A 20,019-nucleotide genomic window follows, 5' to 3' on the forward strand; every position below is an offset into this window, starting at 1 on the left:
CAAAAGGGAACTTCAACTCTGCATTGAACACACAATGGGGAACGATATATCCACATCACCATGCTTAAGGAGAGTGCATGCCAAATAATATGGCTGACAAATGTTGAGCAGTTTCGAAGGAAACACTTAGCAACTTAACCTCGGGTCACACCAGGCTGTCAGTGACAGCATTCCCTATGGCCAACAGCCCAAGCTGAGCCTCAAGAAGGCCTTCTGCAGAGGGCCTACCAAGGCCACTAAGGCATCTGGAACCAACCAAAGAGAAAGTGGTCCCTTTAAGGGAATGTGGCCTGTTATTAGAGGGGAACGAAGTCACCCCAAACATCTGTCTTGCTGGAATATCTCGTGCCCGCATGACAATCCACCTAACACAATCCAATGAGCAGTGTACTCAGTAAAAGCACCTTTTACTCTTTAAAGCAAGAGTACAGTGTATGCCAACACTTTAATAATATTCTTGAGTGTTTTTGAGGCTCTTAACATCCTTCAAATTGCATGAAACTCGATACACACATCAATATTGTCAACCAGTAGACATGGACAAAGCCATAGAAATGGGCGTGGTGGAGGGGCTCAGTAGCGCCACCTTTTGACAAAAGTGGGGGGGTTAGTTTTTCCTACAGTCACCAAACTCGGTACACATTGTTCTCATCAAGCCGGACAATTTTCTAATTTACATTCATTAGCTCCAACCAACAGGAAGTCAGCTATTTTGGTTTGAATGTTAATTTTTTGAAAAAACAGGCTTTGAATTTAATACTACTACTCCAACAGGGTTTATACAATTTACACCAAACTTTTTTTACTTGGTGCTAATACATTGAAGTTGTTTAATTGCAAACGGATTTTGGATATCTCAAATGGTTTGGCCGTGGCGAGGCAATGAATTAATAGCAAGAAAAGGGAAACAAAGTGTTATAACTTCTGCATACATTAATTGATTTTGATGAATCTTCGGCTGTGTCTTCGTTCTACAAGGCTGATCACATAGATGTGACTATTGTGAGTCAAAGTTAAAGCGCCACCAACTGGCAGCAGGAAATGTGTTACTTTCAGCATGCTTTGAGATCACCATCTTATGTTTACCCTATTTGCTTCAAACTTCATTTAAATAATGTCAAAACATGTCAGATGTAGACCTTTGAAAAGAATTGTGATATCTCAAACACAGTTGCCTTGGCAACGCATCAAACTCTTATATTGGTTTTGAATGCTTTTGAGACTCTTAGCATGCTTCAAATTGTTTGAAACTCCACACACACATCAGGATTGTTAGCCAGTAGACTTGGGCAAAGCCTTAGAAACGGGCAGGGAGGAGGGGGTCTATAGCGCTACCTTGTAGTGCAGTAAATGTGGAGTGAATTTGACAGTCCTTTTATGCTTAACTGTTTTAAATGCCCATTGCCCGCCATGCACAGTTGCCCTGAAGTCACAGGGGTGGCGGTGCCACCGGGCTTTGGCCCGTCATCGCTGCTCGCAGCTATATTTATTATTATTTTTATTTTTTTTCTAAGTTTTTGGGGTTTTTGGGGCCCATAACATGCTCAAAAACTCTTGAAATTTTGCACACGGGTCAGAACCCGCGGCCATGACAGCCGGACAGAAGCTGGTACCCGGGCGTGGCAGGGGGCTCGATAGCGCCCCCTTGAATTGCGCCCGAAAACTTGGTCCATATATCAAACACGCTTGCACATATAAGTCTAAAACTCGGTACACATATAGACCTCATTGGGCCGAACAACTTTCGTACTCAAAGTTATACGTCACCTCAACAGGAAGTCAGCTATTATGGGTTGTTTGAAAAACGCATGCTCTGGAATTTGATATACTCCTCCAAGGCGATACATCCGATCACCACCAAACTCGGTCAGCATGCAGTAAAGACATTGATGATGAAAAATTGCCAGCGGATTTTTGATATCTCGAACGGTTTGGCTGTGGCGAGGCAACAAATTTATGGCGAGAAAAGGGAAACAGGAAGTGTGTTATAACTTCTGCGCACATTGATTGATCTTTATGAAACTTCACGAGTGTGTTGGTTGTAGTAGTCCGATCACATGGATGTGACTATTGTGAGTCAAAGTTATAGCGCCACCAACTGATAGCAAGAAGTGTGTCACTTTCAAAATGCTTTGAGATCACCATCTTATTTTTATCCGATTTGCTTCAAACTTCACCAGAATAATGTCAAGACATGGTGAATGTAGACCTTTGAAAAGAATAGTGATATCACAAACACTGTTGCCATGGCAACGCATCAAACTTTAATATTAGTTTTGGAAGCTTTTGAGACTCTTAACATGCTTCAAATTGCATGAAACTCAATGCACACATCAGAGATATCAACCAGCAGACATGGGCAAAACCGTAGAAACGGGCGGGGAGCAGGGCCTCTATAGCGCCACCTTTTGACAAAAGTGGGGGGGTTAGTTTAACCTACAGTCACCTAACTCGGTACACTTATTGTTCTCATTAAGCCGGATAATTTTCTAATTTACAGTCATTAGCTCCGACCAACAGGAAGTCTGCTATTTTGGTTTAAATGTGGATTTTTTTGACTAAACAGGCTCTGAATTTTAAACTACTACTTCTAGGGAGTTTATTTCATTCAGACCAAACATTTTTTACATGTTGCTAAGACATTGAAGATGTTGAATTGAAAACGGATAATGGATATCTCGAACCGTCTTGCCATGGTAATAGATTGAAGTAATGTAAAAAAGGTAAACTGAATGACTCATCTTCTCTATTAAAAAAAAAAACTATACACAATTAATTTATATATAGAATAATATAGATGTTTGAAATAAACACATTTTATTCATTTTCTTCCAATTCAAAAAGCATGTGTAATTAAAAATAGGCAGATTAATCAATTTTTCAATCAAATATAATTAATGTCATACATACATACAACAACTAGAGGGCAGCATATACCTATTTTTAAAACAGGGTTGGATAAGTCAAACATATATAATCATTTTGATATATATAGAACAAATAATTTGTTTTAATTATACTGTTTGTGCAGGTATATTAAAAAAATTATCAAAGACAATTAAGATTTTTTTTGTTTTGTTTGTTTGTTTAAAATGATCTTCTCAGTCTGTCTCAGTCTCTCTCCCTCTCTCTCTCTCTGTCCTCCCCCATACTACCTCAGGCTCATTCGGGTGTGTGTGTGTGTGTGTGGGTGGGGGTGGGGGGGTGTCTGTGTGTGGGTCTATGTCTGTGTCACACTGTCTATATATATCTTTTTCTCTCTCTGTGTATGCATATGTGTGCTTTACAGTCTTATTTTCTAAATATTGAGTTATTTATTTTTAACAATTACAATGAGAATTTTTGAATTATTTATTTACTGATATAATTCAAATTTATTAAAAAACCCTGTTTCAGTAAAATTTCACATGATTATGAAAGTGGCTGTTTAAAATAAACTTGCATAAGTGAGCAGAAAATTCAAGACATGAACCTTATTAATACCTGAGACTGACATTAAAATTGTCTTTGCAGGTTCTGTGATTTGGCTCTATTTATTATTTATTATTTTTCCATTTTATTTTTTATCTTATACCACACATATTAAAATTAAATGAATGCATGCTTTTGGTGCATAAGATTGGTGCACAAACAACAGCTCATGGAGGTCAAAAAACACATGAATAGAAGTGTGAGGATTATACAACATCAGCAATCACAGACATTCACATTATGGCTGGATTAGTTATTTCAGAGCATTGTGGAGTTTGCACAAATAACAGTATATAATTTGGTCTAGAATTTTTATAGGGGTTGTCTGAAGCCGACTTCAGACTGCATGATTTTCAAACTAGTCTGGTCACTGTCCTTTTCACACTGCATTACTTTCGCTTTCGATTCAGTCGCTGTTGTGTTCAAAATGCATGATGGATCGGCGACAGAAGGTTTCACACTGCATGAATTTAGAATAGGAAGAATCGCCGACACATCTGTCTGGCACTCAAACTACGTTTCACAACCAAACACACGGGAGATGTGACAAGGAAACAACACAATATCACGTATGCAAGACCGGAGTTCTCAAGTGAGACTGGGTTTATTATTAAAAACGGTAACCCGCAAGAAGCTTGCAATACGAATGGCCTGTGTGCTGATTTGCAGCGAAAACAAGAAAAAATATAGCTGCAAGCAGCAATTACGGGGCCAAGCACAAAAACGGCACAAGAAGCCAGCCAACATGGCTGGGAGCATCAGACCAACAGCAGCAGTGAGCAATTAGAAAAAAAAGTTATTAACATTTTTGTCAATTTTGTTATAACTTTTGACCACAAGGTGGCGCTGGTCCGAAACTTCTCAGGCTCCTTCAGTGCATTGTCCTGATGACCCATACCAAATTTATGAATTTTGGTCAAACCCATCAGAAGTTATAAGCAAAAATAGCTATTTTTCATATCTCCACTCCAGTAGGTGGCGCTACGCCGAAAGACTCTATGATGCCTCAGGTCATGCTTGTGATGACACGTACCAAGTTTGATCTGAATATGATAAAGCATTGCAGAGATACAGCTTCAAGAGTCATTTTTGCATCATATCTCAAATTGTTTGCTCTGGTATACGAAAACGGTTTGACATATCGACTTGAAATCCATAACTTTTTGTCGACATGGTCTGAAGATGATACGGTTCAATTTTGGTGAAAATCGGAGCAACGGTCTAGGAGGAGTTCGAAAAAGTAGGTTTTTAAAGAAAAACAATATGGCGGACAGGAAGTTCAGCTAACTATGGCAAACTTGATATCTATGTTCTCAGCATGACCCACAGAATCTACTGAGACCAGTTTCATTACAATCGGTTAATATAGTCAAAAGTTATTAGCATTTTTGTAAATTTTGTTATAACTTTTGACCACAAGGTGGCGCTGGTCCGAAACTTCTTAAGCTCATTCAGGACATTATGCTGATGACCCATACTGAGTTTCATAATGATACGCTAATGCGTTCGTAAAATACAGCATTTTAGCACAAAATTCAAAATGGCCGACAGCTGAAATGGCCAATATGGGAAAATTGGATATCGTTCGACTCGCAAGATGATGCCCCAAATCCAACGAGACCAAATTCATGATTTTTGGCCAAACCCATCAGAAGTTATAAGCAAAAATAGCCATTTATCATATCTCCGCATCATTAGGTGGCGCTGCGCCGAAACACTGCATGTTGCCTCAGGTCATGCTTGTGATGCCATGTACCAAGTTTGGTCTCAATACGATAAAGCGTTGCGGAGATACAGCCTTATGTCTATTTTTGCAAGCACTACATACAATTTGTTTGTGTGTTTTTCGAAAACGGTTTGAGGAATCGACTTGAATTCCATAACTTTCTGTCGGCATGGTCTGAAGATGATGTGGTTCAATTTTCGTGAAAATCGGAGTAGCGGCCTAGGAGGAGTTCGAAAAAGTACGTTTTTCAGAAAATTCAAAATGGCGGAAAAATTTTCATGACGGAAAATGACGTCATAGGGTGCATTCGATTTGTCTTGACCCAAGGAATCAGAGGAAAAAAGAATTTTGTTTCTAGCCCTTATGGTTCAAAAGTTATTAACATAAACATAAGTGCAACTTTGGACAGCTGGTGGCGCTAGAGGGATTGAGTTAGAGACTCCAAATTTGCTATGGGCATAGTTCAGACTGTCCTCTAACTGTGTGCCAAATTTTACAACTTTCCCGCAAGCGGTTCTATGGGCTGCCATAGACTTCAAGAGCGGAAGAAGAAACGGAAGAAGAATACTAATAAGCGTACGGAACGCCAACAGATACAATAGGTGCCTAAGCACCTTCGGTGCTTGGCCCTTAATAAAAGAAGAATATGGAGGAGGAAATGGTTGGAGAGACTGTGACAGAGCACTCGCATAACAGAGCACTGATTTGCCTGTGATTTCGGGCATTTGTCATGCAGCCTGAACTCGCAATGAGAAAAAACCCAGACATTTCAGATTATGATGATATTCTGCACTCATTTGAAATAGACTTATAACATTCTGTGACATGAAAGTCATCTCAATTTAAACGATCTCATGCATGTGGCTTTTGTGGTTTGTCATCATAGGAGCATCAGCCGCTGCAGTAAATGTGGTTTGAAATTGACATAGTCCTTTTATGTTTAATCGTTTTAAATGCACATTGTCCGCCGTGCACAGCTGACCTGAAGCAACCGGGGTGGCGGTGCCACCGGGCTTTGGCCCGTCATCGCTGCTAGCAGCTATATTTTTATATTGGTCTTCAAGTTCAAATCTTCAAATTTAAAGTGACTCAAAAAAATATCAATAACATTTCCTCACTTGGATGGTTAAAAACTTTTATGCATTTCTTAGTGTTTTTCTTTGTTTAATGGAGTGTATAGCTTTGGAGTGCCATCTAGTGTCTAGAAATGGTAATATTGTCTCCTGAAAACAAGGGGAAAGGCATGTCCTCAGTTTGTAGGTATTTAACTAAGTCCTCACTTTGTAGGGTTTGCAAGAATGTGTGTGTGATTTAGTAAAATGTAAGTACTTGTTAAAACACAGATTAAAAAAAAAATATGACCAATTAAATTTATAATTTAATGTGTGTTGCACAGGTTGAAATCCACAAAAAAACTACACATTGCAAAGGATCCGTTCCAAGCATGTGGTAGAGGAGGCACATCATGGTCAGCCATGCTTAAGGATTTGGCTGTGGCTGTTTTTGGAAGGAGGATGAAAACCAAGCATAAATAGTAAAGTCTTCCAAATAAATATGAACTAACCATGTATACTTCCTGGAAAACACCTTCTACAAACACATTAAATAATTACCACATATTAATGAATTTCTTTCACAGATCTCCAAATTAGAAGCTGCGGTTTGCAAAATGGAAGCATCCACCAACACAGTCACCGTAAGAGAGACAGATTGCGAAGTCCGCACCTGCTACATTGCCAACTCAACAGCAACAATTGAACTCTCCCTCTGGGAAAAGCACATCGACTTATTGGAAACTAACCAATCATACACCTTCATCAATTTAACAACCATGACCTACAGAGACAACACCACACTGACCACAACGCGGCAGACAACCATCACCCCTCTGCACAAGCCAATATCATTCAGTCCACTGGATCCAACAACAACTCGACAGACACCACTACACTGTCTCACCGCAGAACTGGAAGGTGCAATCATTCATCTGATGAGACTTTGCCCTAAATGCCACACCCCACAAAAAGACTTGTCTCAAAAAGAACAATTCCACAGATGCCACAGTTGCAAAATCTTGTGGAAATGTACAAGCTACCTCACAAAATGCAACGGCACACTAACTTTCCGTGTTGATGATGAAGAAATTGCACTATTAATCACCAGCTCTGCACTCACCAAATTCATAAAACAAGAGCATGACATAACAAACATGGACGCCCAAACCATTGAAGAAATCCTCATAACAACTGGGCCTGTGACGGTACAGTACACAGAAGAGTATCAAATTACTCTACTTACCAAAGCCAGCTCCACTCAAGCCCAAGACAACACGGAACACCACAACAGTGATGAAGAGCTATGGCAAGCTACAATAGAATCCACACCTCTTGGTTCAGCAAACATTGAACACAACACTCAACAGACAATTAAGCACCATGTTCAGGCCTGTCTAACCAAAAAAGATGGTCCACTCCCACAAAAAGTGCCAAAACCATCAGAAATGCCACAAACTCCATCCACTGCTCAAAACTTTACTGAAGTATACTGAAGACACAACAAAAGCCAAAGATCTTCCAGTGCCTTACCTCGCATCAACAGGCTGCAATCAAATGGCTGCAAACAAATTGTATGGGAGTAGTAACATTTTAAGAATAATATGGGAGAAGGATCTGGATGTGGAATTTAAAGAGGGTATATGGGAGGTCATAATGTCTGGTGTAGGAGGGCCAATGAGAGATATTAGAAGCAAACTTATACACTACAAAATAATTAATCGATATTACTGGACACCAGTAAGACTTCATAAGTTAGGTTTAATGCAGGGTAATTACTGTTGGAAATGTGGTCGTTCTATTGGCACATTTTTGCACTTAATGTGGGATTGTCATTTGGTGGCTCCATTCTGGACAAGAGTCATTCAGACCATTGAGATGTGGATGCAGCAGCCTATACCTTGCTCTCCAAGATTTTGTCTTCTTGGAGATATAACTGATCTACGGAAGGAAATATCTAAAGTGCTGGCTGGTCTAGCTGTTGCTGGATGCATTACGGCTGCCAGAGTGGTGCTGCAAAATTGGAAGAAGACAGACACTCCCTCTTTTAAGGATTGGATTGAGCATTATGACTTCTAATGCATCATATGAACATATGCTGGAAAAACTTACGGACTCCACCTATGCTTCAATCAGAGATGGAGTAGCTTTCTGAATTATTTGGAAAACAAGTAGAGATATTGTTTTTTTTTTGATCCACACAGGAGAGAAGCCATATACATGCACTTAGTGTGGGAAGAGATTCACACTGGGTTCCATTTGGAAGAACTCATCCCTATGCCCTAATCCCTTCAAAGAGTTTACCCTCTGGAGCGAGACCTTCGAAGGGATGAAGGGTGTAGGAGTCAAAAAAAAAACGTTTTTTGGAACGCACTTCTGTCATCTTAACAAGATAATCAAGAGGATTGAGCAAGCTGTGCCCTTTTAATGTTAGTTTAATGTTTAATGTTAGTTAATTTATTTATTTTTGGTTTATCGCACTATATTGCATATTGTTTCTATGTATTTTAAACATTTGAATGGACTTATAAAGAGAGCTGTAAAGTATTTTTAAGTACAATGTCGTTTTGACCATAATAACGTACCAAATCTAACTCATATAAATATTACAGTAGTATAGAAAAATATTATACATACATTTATAGGTAAAATCAAACTCCTCCTGAGCCTCCTGTACCCATTCTGTGACGTCAAACAACTTCCCTGTGCAAAGGATCATGGGGGACCGAAGTGTCCATCAGTTGTAAATCCTTCAGTCCGAAGGGCCCTTTGAAGTGGATAGTTTTGAGCACTTCGGTTTGGAACGAGCCCTTCGGAGGGCGATATATATACCGTTTGGAACGCACCGTCAGTCAGTCATCACATCTTAAATGTGTTTATGTTTATTTCATTATGTTTATGGCCCCAATGAGGACATCCTAAAATTCTACAGTAACCTCTTTCTAACTTTATCCAGCCTTTCTGGGTTTTATGTAATTGGTGGGGATTTCAGTTGTACACTGGACCCAATCAGAGATCGTTCTTCTGGCACTGATCAGTCACATAGACAGAACAGAAAGACCCTTCATTATTTTATAAAGGACTTAAACCTATTAGAAATATGGAGACAATTTCATCCTAAAGATATTCAGTACTCTTGCTTTTCTAGAACACACCAGTCTTATTCCAGAATTGATTATTTTATTATTTCAGCAACAATGTCATGTATAACTGATTGCCTTTATGATACAATAGTAATTTCAGATCATGCCCCTATATTATTTACTTATAAAGACCCTATGTTATTAGGTAATCCTCCCATATGGAGATTTCACCCTAAATGGCTCCTAGACGAAACATTTTGTAAAAATATCACACAAAAGATAGAAATGTATTTTGATATTAACACAACACAAACCTCAGCCTGTATCAGATGGGAAGCTTTTAAAGTTTTCATTAGAGGTGTTCTTATAAGTGTCACAAGCTGTAAATCAAAAGGCTACAAAAAAAGAATACACTCGATACAAAAATTAAACTTATTGAAAAAAACTTATCTTAACTTATCTGCCAAAAAAGCAGCCGCCAGTCTTATATTAAGGCAAAATTATTATGATCAAGGTGAAAAAGCAGGGAAACTGTTAGCTTGTAGAATATACAAAAACAATCTGAAAGAACAATAAATTCTATTGAAGATAATAAGGGGAATATCAAAAATGACCCGGCTAAAATAAACAATACTTTTAAATGCTTTTTCGAGACTTTATACACCTCTGAATATTCAAACAATGGTGCACAAACAACCTTTTTCTAGATAGTTTATCCATACCTAGTCTTTCTGAAGAGGCAAAATTGTCCCTGGATATAGATATAACAAAAGAAGAAATTATAGAGGCTATAGATAGTTTAACAGCGGGTCGAACACCGGGACCAGACGGTCTTAACAGGCTTTTACAAGAAATTTAAAAGAAAACTTAAAGGGAGCTTCTGATATGGCCATTCTGTCCCTGGATGCTGAGAAGGCTTTCGACAGGGTGGAATGGGACTATTTATTTAAGGTCTTGAAAAGATTTGGGTTTAGAATAATTTTCCGTAAATGGATTAAGATACTTTACACGCATCCTATAGCTGAAGTACTTACTAACAGTATAGTCTCTAGGGCTTTTAATATCAAAAGGGGCACTCGTCAAGGATGCCCTCTATCACCTCTTCTTTTTGTTTTAGCAATTTAGCCTCTTGCTATAGCAATAAGGTCTCACTGTAATATACTAAGCATCAGATTAAACACAACAGATATATGTATTTCTTTGTATGCAGATAATGTCATTTTATACCGAACAAGTTTGGCCCACTCCATTCCTTCCCTAATACAACTTCTTTCAAATTTTGGTAACTTCTCTGGCTATAAAGTTAATCAGTCTAAATCATGTATTCTTTTATTGAATAAGGAGGATAGTCAACTATCAGCTGTTACTCAATTTGACTCCTTTACTTATTTAGGAATTAGAATCACAGCCAATTTAGATTATATATCCTCAGAAAATTACCAACCCCTTTTAAAGGTGCCCTCTAATGAAAAATTGAATTTATCTTGGCATAGTTAAATAACAAGAGTTCAGTACATGGAAAAGACATACACTGAGTTTCAAACTCCATTGTTTCCTCCTTCTTATATAAATCTCATTTGTTTAAAAGACCTCCGAAGAACAGGCGAATCTCAACATAATACCGACTGTTACGTAACAGTCAGGGTGTACGCCCCCAATATTTGCATATGCCAGCCCAGTTCCCAATATTATGAAAGGCATTAGACAAGGGCAGCCAGTAACGTCTGGAGCCATAGACATCATATGTCTGGAGCTGCACAGCCGAATCATCAGACTAGGTAAGCAAGCAAGGACAATAGCGAAAAATAGCAGATGGAGCAATAATAACTGACATGATCCATGATATCATGATATTTTTAGTGATATTTGTAAATTGTCTTTCTAAATGTTTCGTTAGCATGTTGCTAATGTACTGTTAAATGTGGTTAAAGTTACCATCGTTTATTACTGTATTCACGGTAGGGGTGACCCTGAATAGTCGACGATTCGAATCTTCGATAGGAGGAGCCTGATTCGACTACCAATCTCACAGTCGAATCGTCGCAGAGGTGTTATGAGACGATATATGGGGGCGCTTAATATCTGATTTTACATAGACATACCGGTTCTTTCCCAATAGGTTAATATAGAGCCTATTATGTTAATACTATAAATAAAAATTTGAAAAGAAAGAAGCTTTTAATAAATATTTTTTAATGTGCATGAATAAATCCAACCTGTGACCATTTTAAGTTTCACTTCCATGATCCGTGACCGGCAGATGAGCATCTTTACGGCAGGGATTAAATCTTCAACAATGTCTGGGATAAAGTGTACAATTGGATGCACTTTGAAATGGTAAAAGATGATCAAAAAAACGTATGATGCAAGTTGTGCCAACAGCTCATGTCCTAGAACTCAACACCAACAAACACTGCGGTGCGCTTCTGCCGGCCAACGAGCTGACTATAGCGCACTATTTGAAAAGACTCAAACGGACACAGGCAGATCGCGTGAAAGACTGGATTTTTGTCTCTCAATCAGGTAGGGTAGCTACAAGTGATTTCAAACTATTTCAGCCGGATGTAATTTGATTTTTGGATGCTGTGAATGTTTAGCTAAAATGACTGCCACTCCAGTTTAGCGTTTATTGTCTCTGCAGTTAAAAAGATGAGTTGACAATTCTAGCTATACTTGTTATTTTAATAATTTCTTTAATTTTAATTTATTTATTGATCACTCAGGGTTATCTAATTTAACTATTTCTGGCTTGTGTTTTGGATATATGTTCCCCTGCACTTCAGGCACTTGCAGTTTGACTTGATCATATTTCATTTTTTTTAAGTAGGCTATTTTCATTTATTAGAACGGTATATTCTGTTCTAATTCAATTCTGTAAATTAATGTTTAATAAAAAAGATATATAATTTTTTTTATTAAATTATTATTATTATTTTTTTTTGGTGCATCAATGTTGCGCTGTAGATTAGTTAAAGCTTGCTTGCACAGGCAATTTAGCCGATGTAATTTGATTTGCTGACATATGAAATGTATATCTATCTGCAGTGTGGCCTTTCTGCAGTTATAATATATATATTTTAAAGTTTGATCCAAAATGTTTTTATTCATTTTCTTCTATATCTTTGAGAGTGTTCTGTACATCATGGCTGTGAATTTTTATCCACATTGCCTTTCATTTGTTTAAAAAAGATAAAATCATTGTCAGTTTCGTCTATCACTTGGCAGGCAGTTTGGTCGGTTTATTAGAAAGATGTTTCTCTGTGCTGTGTGTGAAAGAAAATAAAAGTTGTCTTAAGCCACGGGTAGACTATAGCCAGGCCTTACTTCATTTTCCGTGTCCCGCTCCATCTCGTGCACAGTTCAGCGTGCACGAACCTTTCAAAGTCCGTGCGCACTCTCTAGTGGACTGCTGTTTTTCTAGTGAACCCCCCCCCCCACCCTTTTTATGATTCGACTATCAGTCGAATATAGGCAATCTGATTCGAATCGGATTCGACTATGTAAATCCGTAGTCGAGGACACCCCTAATTCACGGAGACAAGAGCCGTCGTTATTTTCATTTTTTAAACACTTGCAGTCTGTATAATTCATAAACACAACTTCATTCTTTATAAATCTCTCCAACAGTGTAGCATTAGCCGTTAGCCACGGATCACAGCCTCAAATTCATTCAGAATCAGATGTAAACAATATAACAGTATACAATACTCACATAATCCGACGCATGCATGCCGCATGCATGATGAACTTTGTAAAGATCCATTTGAGGGTTATATTAGCTGTGTAAACTCTGTTTAGGCACTGTTCAAGGCAAGCGCGAGCTCTGTGGGCGGAGAGCACGAGAATTAAAGGGGCCGCAGCATAAATCGGCGCGTTTATAATGATGCCACAAAATAGGCAGTTAAAAAAATTAATTAAAAAAAATCTATGGGGTATTTTGAGCTGAAACTTCATAAACACATTCAGAGGACACCTTAGACTTATATTACATCTTTTAAAAACATGTTCTAGGGCACCTTTAAACAATGTCTCCAAATTCATTGACAGATGGAAAAGTCTACCCATATCGCTAATTGGACATATAAATGCAAGTAAAATGAGCATATTACCTAAAATACTATACTTCTTTTAAAATATTCCTGTGTTCTCCACCCTCCTTTTTTACGTAACTTCGAAAACTATTCACTGATTTTATCTGGAATAATAAATGAGCTTGCATTCGCTTGCCATTATTATGCTTACCATACAATAGGGGTGGTCTCCAGTTTCCTAATTTACAGTGGTATTATTGGGCAGCGCAATTGAGATCTATTTTATACTATTTTTCTTCTATACCCTGCCCATCTTGGTTGGACATCGAGTCTTTCTTTATAAAGTCAAAATTAGCCTTTATTCTTCATCTTTATTCAACAGATTTCAAAACTCTTTGTAAAGGCAAAGATATTTTATCTCTTAATCCTATTCTCACTAATACAATTAAAGTCTGGTGTGATGTGCATAATTATTTAGGTCAGACAAATACTTTATCATGGTTTACCCCAATATGGGGAAATGAGAGTTTTAAACCAGCTAGATCAGACTCAGGATTTAAGCAATGGTATTGTAATATCTGGCAGTTATTTAGTAAAGCATGGGGCTGACTGGAGCTATACTACACTAGTATACTTGGACTATGCTAAATACTAGTACAAGTGCTCATGTCCCCTTACACCACACAACCATGAGTGTCTTTATAAGTAGAATAAAACAGCAGGAGGCAGTACAGTCTTTTCTCCTCTTGACTCTAAACACAGAATTAAACACTACACAGGCAAGGCCAGATCGCCAAGTCTCTCCTGTACACATCTCTCTCCATGACGGTGAGAGACACACTTTTTATAACCAGGTGGTAAATGAACTAAACCCACCCAAACTAACTTGAACATAAACGCACACAACTTTGCTAAAGCAAAAACCCAACCATCTTGCTTAAATAATGCATAAATCAACTCAAAACAAACAAATACCCATAATGCAACCAGCTGCTGGTGTTGAATGCTGGGTCATTACAGTATGAAGAAAAATTGAGGACTTTTATAAAGGAAATGACTTAATGTCCTTTGCAGAGATTGCGGCACAGTTTGATATTCCCAAAAAAACATTTCTTTAAATTCCTTCAATTTAGGAGCCTTGTTTCTTCCCATCAAGGTACAAAGCTTACAAAACCCAGCAAGATCCTCTTGAAATGTTACTATCTGTAACGAATACGGTTCCCGCGGCTCTTCATCCCGGCCGCCGGAGGGAGCCGTCACCGGAATATTGACTCTTCCCATTCTGGACTACATTTCCCATAGGCCCTCGTTCCTGGGACTGATTGCGCACACACCTGCACGTCATCACACACACTCCATATAACACACACACACACACACATACATGCACCGTGAAGTCTTGATTTGCCTAGGTGATCATTTCCGAGCGTTTCTTTGTTGGATTGTTTCCCTGTTACTGATTGGATTGTTTATTCTCTGTGAACCTCTGTTGCCGACCCTGACCTTTGCCTGCCTCCTGGACTCTGTTTGCTTGCCGCCTGCCATGATCCCTGCCTGTTGTAAGACCCTGCCTACTTGCCGCCTGTCTCGACCTAAGCCTGTCCCCGTTTACGATTCTGCTCTGTCCCTGTTTGTACTGTATTGTCTTCTGTTAATAAACAAGCTGCACATGGATCCTCACGCTGTTGACCCATCATTACACTATCGAGTTCACCCCAATCTAAAGGCTTAATATCAATGTGTTACACATTATTAGAGTCATACTCTAAAGAATCTTCAGAATCCAAATTGATCCACTAGAGAGAAGATTTAAAAATGAACATTTCCTTAGATATATGGGAAAATATATGTATAAAATCTCAAGTGCAAACTATTAACAGCAATCTTAGATTAATACAGTACAACTGGATTATGAGAACTTATTTTACTCCAGTTAGGTTGAACAAAATTTGTCCGAACACTCCAGACACATGCATTAAATACACATCTGATAAAGGTACACTTTTGCACTGCATGTAGGGTTGTCCTATGGTGCACGAGTTTTGGAAAGAGGTAGTCTCACTAATTTTTCAGATGGTAGGCTATCTGTTAATCTTCCAATGAATCCAGAATTTTTTATTTTGGGAATTTTTCCAGAAAATATTGTACACTGTTGCAATATTCGTAAACTTATTGACGTGTGTATACTTCAAGCAAAGCGTCTAATAGCTATGTATTGGAAAAAAGTGGAAAGTCCATCTGTTGTACAGTGGATTAATAAAATGTCTTTTTGTTTGTCAATGGAAAAGATTACATATATTTTAAAAGGTAAATTGTCGCTATTTGAGAATATTTGGAAACCCTTTATATCCTTTATCTCAAACTCAGATTTTAGTAATATAATGAGTGAGGTTGAAAGAGATAAAATATCTTGATTCTCGAATGTATTTCCACCCTCATTTTATTACTACTGAACCATTAGTCATTTAACCATTTACTGTTTTTCCTAAATTATTACTTTTTATATAATGACCTGCTTCTTGTATGACTATTTTCAACTCTTCTTTGTCTGTATCTGAACTGACCTGTGCACTTTTTTTCTCTTTGTATTATTTTTGTATATTTTTTTTTATTTATTACTTTTTTCCCCTTTATTGTTGTTTAGTTTATTGTTATGTTAAAAGAGATCTAACGGTTTTATTGTATAATATTGCTTTAATATATTGGCATAATTTGTTACATCTCAATAAACAAATTGTTAAAAAAAAAAATGAATCACACTACAAACATAATGATCTTATATGATGATGCATTGCTGTGTCTGTTATCCCATAATTCACACTTTTGGACACTTTTGCTTTAACGGACATTAGACAACACTGCAAAATCAAGCTGTTATATTCATATATTTATTGTCCAACATTTCCAACTTTTCTGATGCATGTGCTTAATTTAATTTCATATGTTGGTAATAATTCAGTGTTTATAAGCCTTTTAAAGAATTTTAACCCAAACTGACTGAGTTTCTAGAGAGCAAAGGTTTTGTGAATAAAGTGGAAGATTTAAACACAAAGTGTGTAAAATAAACTGTGAAAAGGATTTGATGATCACTAGTGATAGTATTTTATTCTGTGTTGTCATCATTCAGGTTGGATTTCAGCTTTAATGTACTTTTTTTTTTTTTTTTTTTTTACTGATATTGCTATAGAAACTAGTGGACTGACGAGTCGCTTTCACCCCAGAGTGGCGGAAACGCAGGGCTGCTGCTGGGCGCCGATGTTACTATGGAACTTTCTATTGAGTGTCGCTTCTTGTTAGTGTTTATTCTTTGATCACAGTCCGCAATACCAACTACATGTGCTTCGAAGGGAGTTAGCTGGTAAGTTTGTGTCCATTTATACTCTGATAAATACAACAAACAAACAATGCATTCTATGAGATGATGTCAACCAAAGTGTGAGTCATTAAACTAGGAGTAATTTGATATGAAACTCCACCTAGATGGGCTACAATATCTAGAAGGTCTGTCGTCATAGGTGTCTTTGAAGTGTGTGTGTGTGTGTGTGAGAGAGAGCACGTGTTTGTTCTGGGTTAAAACAGCTGAAATGTGTTCTTGATTCATCTAAAAATGGTTAGATCATCTAATGTTGCAACACTTGTGAAGATCTGTTTATGTGTGTGGTTTCACAATCAGAGTTTATGACCTGAAAGTCCAGATATACATCTATGCCTTTTCTTCCATATCAGCTGTAGTTTGAGTTCTTGAGAAAGAGCTGCTGATTCCTCCATATGAAACACTTAAAAGTCACTGATATTAGAACAAAATAGATATGAAACCATTTTCCACAATCAAAAATCAAACTATGAAGTGATAAACTTTTTTTTGCTATAAACTTGTTTGCTTTAATATGACAGAAATACAGCACAGAACAAACTCATTCATTTCCATTCACAACAGACTTGTTTGACCCATCAAACTCTGCAACTCTGGTATCATCTGAATTCAGAGTTTCCCACTTGTAAATATGACTTCAATATGCCATTCATGTGGATAAAACACAAATATGATTCTTCCGGCTTCACTTGAACAACAGTTCTTAATCTGGAAGAGGGTCATTTACCTAAAGACGTTCAGTACGTCTGTCTTTGGGCTTTACTTAATGAAGGTTACACAAGAACACAATATTTAATGTAGGCTATAAAAAAGCTTGTTCAACAAAACCAGCAATTTGTTTGAATGCACATGATCTAGACTTGTTACTCAAATGTCTTCATATGTTCAACAGAATAATGTCATTCAGGTTTGAAAAAACACAAGGGTGAGTAAATGATAACAAAATCATCGTTTGAGTAAGTTCATTGAACAAATGAAATGTGTTGAAAGTGTTTTGTAACAAATGGATTTTTCTTACTATGATAAGACGAAGTGTGATCATGTAACTGCTCATTTAAACCACTCTCCTGTCAGTGCAACACTTCTGGAGGCTGTGAATTTGTGGTTTCACAAACTTAATAGCCTGTTGACCTAATAAAAGCTTGAGATGTGCATTTATTGCATGTGTCTGGAGTGTTCTGACAAATGTTGTGTAACCTAACTGGAGTAAAATACGTTCTCATAATCCAGTTGTACTGTATTAATCTAAGATTACTGTTAATAGTTTGCGCTTGAGCTTTTATACATATTTTTTCCCATATATCTAAGGAAATGTCTCCTCTCCAGGAGATCAATTTGGATTCTGAAGATTCTTTAGAGTATGACTAATAATTTGTAAAACATTGATATTAAGACCTTTAGATTGGGGTGACTTCGATAGTAACATTTCAAGAGGAGTCTTGCTGGGTTTTGTAAGCTTTGTACCTTGATGGGAAGAAACAAGGCTCCTAAATTGAAGGAATTTAAAGAAATGTTTTTGGGAATATCAAACTGTGCCACAATCTCTACAAAGGACATTAAGTCATTTCCTATATAAAAGTCTATATAAATTTTTTTGCAGTCCTTTATAATACTGTAATGACCCAGCATTCAACACCAGCAGCTGGTTGCATTATGGGTATTTGTTTGTTTTGAGTTGATTTATGCATTATTTAAGCAAGATGGTTGGGTTTTTGCTTTAGCAAAGTTGTGTGTGTTTATGTTCAAGTTAGATTGGGTGGGTTTGGTTCATTTACCACCTGGTTATGAAAAGTGTGTCTCTCACCGTCATGGAGAGAGATGTGTACAGGAGAGACTTGGCGATCTGGCCTTGCCTGTGTAGTTTTTATTCTGTATTTGGAGTAAAGAGGAGAAAAGACAATACTGTCACCTGCTGTTTTATTCGGCCTAAAGAGACACTCATGGTCGTGCGGTGTATGGGACATGAGCACTTGTACTAGTATTTAGCATAGTCCAAGTATACTAATGTAGTATAGCTCTGGTCAGCCCCATGCTTTACTAAATAACTGCCAGATATTACAATACCATTGCTTAAATCCTGAGTCTGATCTAGCTGGTTTAAAACTCTCATTTCCCCATATTGGGGTAAAACATGATAAAGTATTTGTCCGACCTAAATAATTATGCACATCACAACAGACTTTAATTGTATTAGTGAGAATAGGATTAAGAGATAAAATATCTTTGCCTTTACGAAGAGTTTTGAAATCTGTCGAATAACGATAGAGATTAAAGGGTAATTTTAACTTGATAAAGAAAGACTCAATGTCCAACCAAGATGGGCAGGGTACAGAAGAAAAATAGTATAAAATAGATCTCAATTGTGTTGCCTAGGGATGGGCGATACCACTTGTATTGTTTTCGACATGATACCGATACTTTCAAGGCCAATATCGCCGATATCTATAACGATACGGTACCTCTAATATGAACTCAAATATTTTAACATAGCTGAACTATGGTCACTGTAGTAATGCTTCATTTTCATAAGGGACTGTATTGACAGGATGTTGCACCCATTAAATGAAACATTTGTATTCTGACAGAACATCAATATGAACGTTTAACATTAATTTTAAATAAATGTAATTGCACAAACTATGTAGGCTATTTCATTTTGTTTATTGTGAAATAACTAATAATAATAATATATTTTTCTGTCTTCTGTTAAGCATTGTTCTGGACTGCGTTTCACAAAAGCATCAATGGTTTCTTACGATACTAAACGCAGCCCTACAGCTGTTTGAATGTAGTGTCGGCAGTGAGCGAACGCTCTGTGATCGATTGGTTCTGACTTGCAGCGTTTGCGTGTTCAGATGAGCAGGAAAATAATTTTACAAATTATTCACTTACATAGGTTATTTGTCCAATCCAATGCATATTGTATGCATTAAATTTATTTTTAAATAAACAAATTCACTGGTAAAAAAAAAAAAAAAAAACACCTTAGTATCGATATTTTAATTTGAGTATCGATACTTTCAATACTCAGCGTCAGTATCGGTACTTCATATCGATCTGCCCAGCCCTAGTGCTGCCCAATAATACCACTGTAAATTAAGAAATTGGAGACCACCCCTATCGTATGCTAAGTATAATAATGGCAAGCGAATGCGAGCTCATTTATTCCAGATAAAATCAGTGAATAGTTTCCGAAGCGACGTAAAAAAGGAGAGTGGAGGACACAGAGGAATATTTTGAAAGAAGTACAGTAGGTATGATCCAGTATGCAGGTTTGCCCAGT

The 20,019-nt window shown here is 37.4% G+C and overlaps 1 protein-coding gene across 2 annotated transcripts in view; it reads right to left on the bottom strand.

Annotated features, from left to right (window-relative positions):
• Window positions 1-20,019, bottom strand: part of LOC125244061 (stonustoxin subunit alpha-like) — a 1,172,099-nt gene that overhangs the window by 905,191 nt on the left and 246,889 nt on the right. The window lies entirely within an intron of this gene.

Source organism: Megalobrama amblycephala, linkage group LG1 (assembly GCF_018812025.1).
Source record: "Megalobrama amblycephala isolate DHTTF-2021 linkage group LG1, ASM1881202v1, whole genome shotgun sequence".
NCBI lineage: Eukaryota > Metazoa > Chordata > Actinopteri > Cypriniformes > Xenocyprididae > Megalobrama > Megalobrama amblycephala.